Genomic DNA, 7,338 nt, shown 5'->3' with positions numbered 1-7,338 from the left:
GGTGCAGGTGAATCTGTGGCGGATATCTGGTCAGCATGGACGAGTTGGACCGAAGGGTCTGTTTCCATGCTGTATATCTCTATGACTATGACCTAACCTACACATCCCTGAACACAATGGGAAATTTAGCATTGCCAATCCACCTAATCTGCATATCTTTGGACTGTGGGAGGAAGCCAGAGTACCCAGAGGAAACCCACGCAGACACGGGGAGAGCGTGCAAATTCCACACAGACAATAACCTGAGGCTGGAATCGAACCCAGGTCCCTGGCTCTGTGAGGCAGCAGTGCTAACCACTGAGACACCATGTCACCTCACCACCAGAGATAGATTTCCCTCCCCACCGCTATCTGCGGTCTGCAGAGACCATTCCCTCTGTGACCCCCTTGTTAGGTTCATGCCCCCCACCAACCCTCAACTCTTGGCACCTTTCCCTGCTATCACAAGACCTGTAAGACCTGCACCCACACGTCCCCCCTCACCTCCACCCAAGACCCCAAAGGATCCTTCCACATCTGGCAGAGATTTTCCTGCACCTCTAAACAGCTCATCTACTGCATCTATTGCTCTCGATGTGGTGTCTTCTATTTTGGGGATTCAGGACGCCAACTTGCTGAATGTTTCAGAGAACATCTCTGGGACATGTGTACAAAACAACCCCATTGCCCTGTGGTCAACCACCTCAACTCCCCCTCCCATTCCACAAGGACATGACTGGGCCTGTTCCACCATCAACTCCAAGTCACCCGACGCCTGGAGGAAGAACGTCTAATCTTCCACTTTGGCACCCTTAAATCACATAGTGCAATGTTGACTTCACCAGTTTCCTGATCTCCCCTCCCCCACCTCATCCCAGATCTAACCCTCCAACTCGTCACTGCCTGTCCTACCTGTCCATTTTCCTTCCCACCTTTCTGCTCCAACCTATCATCATCATCTCCCGTCTGAATCTACCTATCACCTTCCATGCTACCTTCCCCCCCCTCCCCCCCCCCCCTATTTATCTCTCAGCTCCCTCCCCCCACAATATTCCTGATGAAGGGCTTATTCCCAAAACATTGACTCTCCTGCTCCTTGAATGCTGCCTGACCTGCTGTGCTTTTCCAGCGCCACACATTTTGATTCTGAATAGGTTAAGGTTCCTTTTTGTTACATTTCAGAAAAGCCCAGCAAGAGATATGTGGGAAGGCTAATAAAATAAACTTTTCAACTGAGCTGTGCATTTGTGATTAATGGGCATAATTATGATTCTAGGATATTGTCATACAGCCACAGAGTCATAGAGGTCTACGTCTCAAAAAAGGGGCCCTTCAGCCCATTGAATCTTTTCTGTTTAAAACGCCATTAAACTATCCTATTCCCATTTCCCAGCATCTGACCCACAACCTCGTATGCATTGCAAGTGAATATCTAAATACATCTTCAATGTTATGAGGGCTTCTGCCTATGTCACCCTTACAGGGTCCCACCACATGAAAGAGATGAGAAAGTCTTCCTCACATCTCCTTTATACTTCCTGCCCCTTTACCTTGAACCCTCCACCTAGAGGAAACATTTCTTCCTATCTATCCCGTCTATACCCCTCATAATGTTTTACAGCTCAATCACATGATAAATGTTTGGGGATTTTTAATCCAGACACACCATTTAAACATATTTGGAATGTTTTTCTATTAATGTTCAAAAGTAAAAATTAGACTGATTACAATTAATGCTGAGTTGAGCTCATCTTGCACTTGAAACTTTACAAAGTCTGAAAATTTGACAATTTTGTACCTGATTTACCTCTTAAAGCAACTTTAAATTGGAACTTGTAAACAAATGGTCTGACTTTAAAATAATGGACTCAAATAAATTAATTTTACATTTTTTTTGTATGAACTCGAGTTGCGTCAAACGAGTTGTGTGCTCCGGTGAAGCTCAGTGAGATTTCACCAAACTCTGCATTAGCTACCCAACCATGGTGAATGACATCCCTCATGTCCAATTTTAGTCCCATCTTACCATGTGCCACTCACAGAAATAGCAAGCATTGGCATTCCAGTATTGTCTCTCACTGGAGTGTAATGGCACAACAGGCACTAAGCCCACGCTGCATATGACTGGCACAGCTGATGCTCCCTTGTGCATGCAACCCCATTCTCTCACCCTGATTGCTGTTTAACCTGCAGGCTGTATGCTTTACCTGTCTCTGGATATAATCCATCAAAACATCCTCTGGGTGCCCGCTGCACTTTCCCTAATTCCCTGTTATCGCACTCATTTTGCCATTTGCTATTGAGGGAACATCATGTACATCCAGGCATTCAGGCAAGTCCAAACATGAGCTTTTATTGACAGACAGCAAAAGGAAACATGTTGGAAAAGAATACAAACTGCAAAATGTAACACCTCAAATGTGGAACAAATGCCGGTATCTTGACTTTGATAGTCAAGATGGTTTTCAGCACCCAGCTGGCATCAATAGAATTGAATTGAATTATTTGTCACGTGTACCGAGGCACAGTGAAAAGCTTTGTCTTGTGAGCATTACAGGCAGATCACATAGTTAAGTAGCATAGCTTGTAAATAATAGGTAAACAGCGGCAAAAACAAAAACACGGGTTCAGGCGAATGTTAAGAGTTTGAGAGTCCATTCAGTATTCCAACAACAGTAGGGTAGAAACAATTTCGATACCGGCTGGTGAGTGTGTTCAGGCTTCTGTACCTTCTCCCTGATGGTAGAGGTTGTAGAAAAACATTGCCAGGATGGGATGGATCTTTGAGAATGCTGGTGGCCATTCCTTGACAGCGGGCCTGGTGGATGGATTCTATAGATGGGAGGTTGGCCTTTGTGATTGCCCGGGCTGAGTTCACCATTCTCTGTAACCGTCTCTGATCTTGAATGGTACAGTTGCCATACCAGGTCATGATACATCCATACAGAATGCTCTCGATGCCACAATTATAAGAGTTGGCAAGGGTATTCGCCAACATGCCCAAATTTCCTCAGCTGTGGCCCTTGTCAGCCTGTGGCATCTGATGCAGTTGAGCTCTGTCATGGACAAAGAGAGTTCCCCCAAACTTTATGTCCTCATCCATCTCCGTGGACCAATGCTCCGGTTCCCTGGCTCCTCAGCATCGAGCCTGCTCCGATTGAGCAGAGGGCACTAGGATAGGGCACCGCACTCTGGAATTTACTGGAAGCCATCTCCAGACCAATCCATGCAGCACAACCACAACTTCAGACTGATTGTCCACTCCACCACGGCCCTGGTCAGAGGATGGGCACCAAAATGGTGAAGGTGCCTGCACTAGCTTGCTTCATTCCAAACCAGACTCACAGCAATTTTTCTATTTTCCATTGTATTCATTAGAGCCCATCATCATCATTACATGAGATATGATGTAGTGCTATTCCCTTTAACCCCATAGCAGCGATGGAAGGCTTTTGGACTGTATTTACATTCATTAAAGTTATTGCTGCCAATTCCTTGAGATGACAACATTAGGTTAACTCACGCCAATGGGATAGTGCAATCTGCCTTCCAGCAACATTTTATGCAGAGGTATGTTCACTCATATGTGCAAAGAAATGTTTGCAAACGTGTGCATCATATCTTTCCCCCTTCGATGTCCTGATACCCTGCAGACATGAATCCAAGTTTCTGCCCATCAAAGTCTGCCAGCCTGAGTGCTCCCCCAGCCATCTTCCAGTTACATTCTGTATCTAGAGAACGGCAAGTGATGGCAGGGCATACAGTTCGTGGTGGGCGCTGTCAGCACCAGACTCTGCCTGGTCACTGCGTAGGTCAGTGTTAAAGTGGGGGAGTACTAAGAAAGAAGTGTGGACAGAAGCTGGCACTGTCCAAGTGAACGTAAAGTGAGTCAGAGCGAGGAAAGCAATATGGCCACTAAGATGCATGTGTCAATGTCAGTGCAAAAGCGTCTTATGCAGATGCATGAGGTGTGTGGCTATCCTTGCGTGCAAAACAACTTGGTGGAAGCATGCAAATCATAGGTGTCCCTAAGCTCCAAAACATCACGGTGAGTGACTAACATCTGTGTGAGGAGGCTGGTGGTTTGCTGATGCCAACTGACATGGATTGATCTGGAGGGTGGTCGTGAACTTTGCAGGGATTTTGCTCAGAAAAAGCAGTGGAATGACGGTCTGGGTCAAGCATCTCTGCCCGGATACACCTGTTGGGAATTTGCACCGAGAGGTCACCCAGAGAACGAGTGGAACATTGGAAATGGCATTAAAATAGGGCGACTTGGAGTTTTAATGAGATGCAAACACATAGAGCTGAAAATGTGTTGCTGGAAAAGCGCAGCAGCCCAGGCAGCATCCAGGGAACAGGAGAATCGACGTTTCGGGCATAAGCCCTTCTTCATCATTCCTGAAGAAGGGCTTATGCCCGAAACGTCGATTCTCCTGTTCCCTGGATGCTGCCTGGGCTGCTGCGCTTTTCCAGCAACACATTTTCAGCTCTGATCTCCAGCATCTGCAGACCTCACTTTCTCCTGCAAATACATAGAAGCAAGGTAGTCACCACTCAATGATAAAGTTTAAAATCGCTATTTGAGGCTTGAGAGGAAATCTGAAAAAAATGCTCTTGATTTTGACAATCTGATATTTTTGTTCTTAGCCTGTTGACTCACCATGACACCAGGCAGAAGAAAGTTCCACACACAGCTGATCAAAGGAAATACTCACAACCCTATAGTTTGATCTTCAAGAGTGAACTATAAGCTGTTTCCATTTAAGAAATTTCATTATCACGACTGCTATTTCAGCAGGTCCTGGCTGGTTTAGCTGGCGTTGCCTCCTGAAATGTTGGCAGAATGTGGATATCAGTCTCTGATGCCAACACAACTGAAACAGAAGGAGAGTCAAAGCATTGAGATGCAGACTGGAAACATATTTAACAATTCTAGAGTTAGTTAAAAAGAACCTAATTGTGTCTTTATTTAACTAATTAGAAAATGTGAAGTTAAATCTTGCATCTGTTTTTGCTGCAGCTAAGTGCACCAGCCTTGGCCCCGATGGATTGTTATTCGGGAGTGTCGATTGCAGGATTTTTGGCTGCACAGCTCTCACCAGCAGAGGCTGCTGCTTCAGGAAGTAGTCTACACTGTGCTATGGAGTACCAGCAGCTACTACAACTACAAACAGTAAAAACCTCCATTATACTCATACAGAGCACTTCAATTTCCAACTTGGTTTGAAAGAGGACGCAGTAGCTAAAATAAATCCAAAAGACTGAGGAGCAGAAAGTAGGCCTTTCAGTCCTGATGAAGGGCTTTTGCCCGAAACATCGATTTCGCTGCTCCTTGAATGCTGCCTGAACTGCTGTGCTCTTCCAGCACCACTAATCCAGAATCCTTTCAGTCCATTAAGTCTGCTCTATCATTTAATGAGATCATGGCTGATCTGATATTCCTGAACTCCACTTTTCTGCCTTTACCCCATCACTTTGGTTCCCTTACCGATTAACAATCTGAACATACTTAATGATCAATAACCCTCTGTGCTAAAGAACTCCACAGGTTCACTACCATCTGAGAGAAGAAATTCCTCCTCATCTCTGTCTTCAATGTACAACCCCCTTATTCCTAGATTATGCCCTCTGGACCTAGACTCTGCACCTATCCTATCAAGTCCCCGAAGAATATTGTATGTTCCAATAAGGTTACCCTTCATTCTTCTAAATTCCGATGATTACAGGCCCAACCTACTCGGTCTTTCCTCATGAAGTCCCTCCATATCTGGTATCAGCCTAACAAACCTTCTCTGGACTGCCTTCAGTGCCAGTATATCTTTATTTAGACTGTTCACAGTGTTCCAGCTGTGGTCTGATTAGTGCCATGTATAGTTTTAGCAAGACCTCCCTACTTTCACACGACATTCGCTTTGAAATAAAACCATCGTTCCATTTGCCTTCCCTATCACCCATTGAATTTGGATGCTATTATTTTGTGATTCATGGATGGGGACTCTCAAACTCCTCTGTGCTGCAGCTTTCTGCAGTCTTTCCCCATTTAAATAATATTCAGATCCTCTGCTCCTCCCGTCAAAATGCATAACCACTCATTTTCCTGCACTATATTCCATCTGCTAAGTTTTTGCCCATTCATTTAACCTGTGCATTCCTGTAAACTTTGTGTCAGTTTCCCTAGTGCCCCTTTCAAACCTGTCTCCTGCTGCTATGATCTCCCGTACACTTGGATGACGTTCCTGATGAAGGGGTCCTGCCCGAAATGTCAATTTTCCTGCTCCTCGGATGCTGCCTGACCTGCTGTGATTTTCCAGCATTACTCTGATCTGACTCTGCAGGCCTCACTTTCACCTGACGTTCTTAAAGGTCAATATTATGGGGTCATCTCCTGTCTGGGGCGGAGCAGGTCCTTGGTCCCTGGCAGTTCTCTGAGTGCCAGTGACTAATGCGCAGACATGACAGTAATTTGCTCATCAGTATGTGCGCCCAACTCTAATCTAACACAAGTACCCATTGAGAGCTCAGCAGCTCAGTGCAAGAGGCCGCCTTGTTGGTGTGTCCTCTGAGGGATCTGTGGTTCTTCCCTTGCATGACCAAATTCGTGGCCACGGGGACCAGGCAGACAGCATATAATGTGAGCAAGGCATTTGGGCATGTATTGAGCTTGCTCATTGTAGCAGAAGAGCAGCACAGCAATGGACCATGCTTCTTATCTGATTGCCAGGGCATGGATTTTACAGCATCTCCTGATCAGCCAGGACCAGGATCCTTTCCTCATCATGGATGGGAAGCTGATTGTCAGGCACCCCAGCAACCATCTTGGCACTGTCCTCCCTATTGTGGACTGTTTTCTCTTGGAATGGGACAAAGTGAACTATTTCCTCTACTCTAAAGCTATGAGCCCTCATTACAAATGTGTTTAAACAGAGCTGAGAATGCCTAGTATCAAAACTCAATAACTCAAAACTGAAGCCATAACGATATCTCCCCCCCCTTTTCAATACATGCAAAATAAAAATATAAATAAAACTGAAAAGAATACATCGTTCCTCTATTTTAAAAATCAAGGTCCTAATTAAAAAAAGCATTCCAGTATCCCATGACTTGTGCCTTCTAGATGATTCGCAGTACAAAGACCGCAATCTCCCCTCCGACGTGGTCGACGATGCCCTCCACCACATCTCCTCCACTTCCCGCATCTCTGCCCTTAACCCTGCCCCTCCAATCATCACCAGGACAGAACCCCACTGGTCCTCACCTTCCACCCCACCAACCTCCGGATACATCGTATCATCCACTGTCATTTCCGCCACCTCCAAACAGACCCCACCACCAGGGATATATTTCCCTCCCCATTCC

This window comes from Chiloscyllium plagiosum, chromosome 1 (genome assembly GCF_004010195.1).
Source record: "Chiloscyllium plagiosum isolate BGI_BamShark_2017 chromosome 1, ASM401019v2, whole genome shotgun sequence".
Classification (NCBI taxonomy): domain Eukaryota; kingdom Metazoa; phylum Chordata; class Chondrichthyes; order Orectolobiformes; family Hemiscylliidae; genus Chiloscyllium; species Chiloscyllium plagiosum.
The sequence above is the reverse complement of the archived record's forward strand: the minus strand, read 5'-3'. Positions refer to the sequence as shown.